We start from the raw sequence: 3,967 nt of genomic DNA, 5'->3' as shown, positions 1-3,967 counted from the left end.
TGTGTGTGTGTGTGTGCGTGTTTATCCCCCGCCACTGCTTGGCAACCGGTGTTGGTGTGTTTAAGTTCCCGCAACCGAGCGGTTCGGCAAAAGAGTCTAATAGAATAAGTACCAGGTTTTTTTTAAAAAAAAGTACTGGGGTTGATTCATGTGACTAAAATTCTTCGTGAAGTGCCCCAGCATGGCCGCAGTCCAATGATTGAAACAAATAAAAGATAAAAGGTAATATTCATTGACATACAATGAAATATTATTTTAAGGTTTAAAGTAATTAACTACGTCTCATTAATTTGTTGGATTAATTGATTAATGACTGCCAAAACACTGTAATCCAATTCACCAACAGCAAATTAGAATCTTTCGACACACGTTGTAAGCTTGAGAGGCTCTTGATGTTGTTGCACCTTATCGCTTTGCCGAATCGATATCGATCTCAGTACTTTTCTTTTTGTAAGTTTGGTATTTATTTTATCAGTCTTTTGACGAACCACTTCGTTACTGTAAACAAACCAACAATTGTTATATGATAGGGAGTTGAGGTAAAATATCTTGAAAAAATATAAGGAAAAAAATTAGATCTAAGTATAATTAACTTTTATTTTTAAAACAAACTACATTTTTATTAAGCTTAAATAATAGAGCTCAATTCGAGGAATTTCATGGTATCAATCTTATGCAATAAAGTTTTAAAAGAAAAAAGTTATGAGTGTTTGTTTCTCAAATTTGAAGGTGGTAATATAGTTCTTTTTTTTTTTAAGAATATAGGTCTATAAAGGGACTTTCAATACATGTCACCGGGATCATTGAGGTAAAGAAAAAATTATCAGCGCCACCGCGAATTGACTCATTTGACACATTATTAATTAGTATAGTAGCATAGCCTGAAAAAAAACATGGATGACATGGAAAAATGCGAGCAAGCGAAATAATATTCTTAAAATTATAAATCTGGAAAAGTACAGGACAAGTTATTACATCTGGTAAAGTACAGAACAAGAAAATTTTTACTTCAAATATTGCAGCCAAGGATAAAATTTGAATAATAAAAATTATTTGTTAATAATTTACAAAATAACATTATAATTAAAAAGGTACCATCATTTTGTTAAAGTATTGACCACTAGAATACTTAAAAAATGAGAGCCAGAAGTACCAATCTAGCTAAAATGTTATGCAAAATAGAATAATGGTAGGCAAATTCGTTATGTAAAATATAGGTATTGGGTCTAGACTAAAAATGTGAAGAATTGGCAGTAACTTAGGCAATAACTCAAGCAAATTTTACAATGAATTTGTTGTTATAGGTTGATTTTACTGTAATATATAACTAATTTTTGTATTATTCTATTTATTGTACTAACTAATTATGTGCTACTATTATTTTTTATAACCTATTTTCGGATTTCTAATTATTAATTAATAACTAAAAATATGTATTTTCTTAAAGTACAAAAACTATTCTAATTGAGTTATTTTTCATTTTTAATAGAAGTAGCAAGTAATAACAAATAGAAGTAATAACTTCTAATAAAATTTTCAGTTTAATAAAAGCTAATATTTTCTAAATCTAAATATTTTATTTGAAATTTTATCCTTAGCTGCAATATTTTAATTAAAAATTTATATATATATATATATATAATTATAAATGAGGGCAAAAGAAAAATTCCTATGCCAATATGCTGATAAGCAGACTTTAGATCGTCAAACTCCATAAACAATATACATCACTATAAATACACATCGTGTTGAATCGAGGGAAAAAAGTTAACAGAATTTTTCTTTTTGTTTAAATGCGTAAAAAAAAAAAATTCTATTAACTTGCTTCCCTCGATTCAACACGATGTATATTTGTAGTGATGTATATTGTATGTAGTGTTTGACGATTTAAAGTCTGCTTATCAGCATATTGGCATAGAAATTTTTCTTTTGCCCTCATTTATAATTGTTTATAATTTTCACCTTAAAAGGTATTTTAATATGCTGGCCACTTGATGAAATTTTTGAAAAATTTTATCCTATATTAGAAGTGTATATACATACATATGCATGTATGTGTGTGTGTTTACACTAATACATGCACGCACACATACGCACACATGAAGGATGTGCTTCCATACAGTTTCTGTCTAGCAAATCACTCAAAAAGTATTAGTCATTCAAAGACACTCGCCCAAGCACTGTGCAGTGGGACTTAAACATCTTGTTGCGAAGTGAACTTCTTAACCAGACAACCATGTTCATTTTACTTCAGACGATTTGAAGAATCTAAAACTTAGAGCTGGGTTAGAAAAGATTTTTTTTTTATTTATCGAAAAGGAACACAATTTAAAAATGGCGAAACATCGATGTCCATCGCTCCTGTGTGGGATGTGGGGTGAGTTGTATTGCCTGTCTATGACTTTCGGGTGTTTTAACACACGGCACCTTGAGATAGTATTTTCCACTGCATCAAATCGCAGCCTACCGGCGAACAACTAGGGTACAGTTAAAGGTTCGGCAAAAGAGACCGATAAGTACTGGGGTCGATTTTTTTCGACCAAAACCCTTCATGGCGGTGCCCCAGCTTGGCCACATTTCAATGACTGAAACAAATATATGATAAAAGGTATGCACAAAAGATATTTTTTAAAAACGCTTATAAAATGAAGAGAAAAAGAAATTAGTAAATATAAAACAAAAAGCAATGAAATAAGAGGAAATAATTAGCCCAGAGTAGATTATTTTGAGGGAAAATAGTTTCCCTTTATTTCTTGCGGCAAATTTGATTAAGAAGCAATTAAAAGCACGAAAGTGGTAAGATTTATTAAATTAATCAATTAATTATACGGCGGTCTATAAACATTTGATTAGTGTCTTAGCCAATAGTCTTTCAATAAATTAATGTATTGATATATCTTAAATGCAAGTAAAAATCGAAGAGTATATGTAAAAAAAAAAAATTACTTAAAAATTATTCATATCAATAGGATTAAATTGATTTAAAATCAATAATGCATGATAGATTTCTGAAAAGTTAATCTTTCGATGTAGGTACATAAAATGACCGACTATAACGTGAACGATGGTTTCAGGAGTTTAGTTGGCGTCGTTGCCACAATCATAAAACATTGATGTCGTTCATCTGTTACATCAGATATTACTATCCTTTTGTGATTATTTTATTTCAGTCTAGAGATTGTAGTAAAATAAATAAAGAAAAAAGAAGGAAAGAAAGAATTTTTTTTATTTATATCGTACAAAGAATAACAGGTAAGTATTATTTTCCTTTGTAATCATATTATTTCACGTTCAGGATTGTAAGAAACAGAAATTATATATAGATATAAATAAATCATGTACCTTTTCCTTGCATTTTGTTGCTGATTAATGGCAATTAGCATTTTCCCTATAACTGCTACACTTTGTAGTCGGCCATTTTATGTGCCTATATCGAAAGATCATGAACAAATAAACAAAATACATCGTTGACAAAAAAAGATCTCAACTTTTTGATCAAGAAAATTATATGGACGAGTGTGCTAAAAAAAAACCTACATCTGAATCGATCGAATTAATAGATATATAAGATACACAGGAATTCTAAAACGATAAAAATAATCTGAGAAGTTATAGATAACAAGGTATAAATGACAGCTAAAAATGCAAAATATAGGACAGAAGTATTATTAAATGAAAAGAAAAAAAAGGAATGAAAATTGTTTCGGTTAATGAAATTAGGATGCGAATATCAGACGAAATACAAACGGTGTTGTTGTGAGAAAATCCCCTGTGTAGGTAAAAAAAAACCGTCTATAGGAAGTTCTATTAACATTTATGTGGAATTCATAAGGGAAAACTTATAAGCTATTAGTCATAAAAAATAGGCTAAAAATTTTGAATGAAATTATAAATGCGTGTAAGTGTGTACGAGTGTGTGTGTGTGTGTGTGTGTGTGTGTGTGTGTGTGTGTGTGTGTGTGTGTGTG

This window comes from Octopus bimaculoides, chromosome 15, assembly GCF_001194135.2.
Source record: "Octopus bimaculoides isolate UCB-OBI-ISO-001 chromosome 15, ASM119413v2, whole genome shotgun sequence".
Lineage (NCBI taxonomy): Eukaryota > Metazoa > Mollusca > Cephalopoda > Octopoda > Octopodidae > Octopus > Octopus bimaculoides.
Note: the sequence above shows the minus strand (reverse complement) of the source record.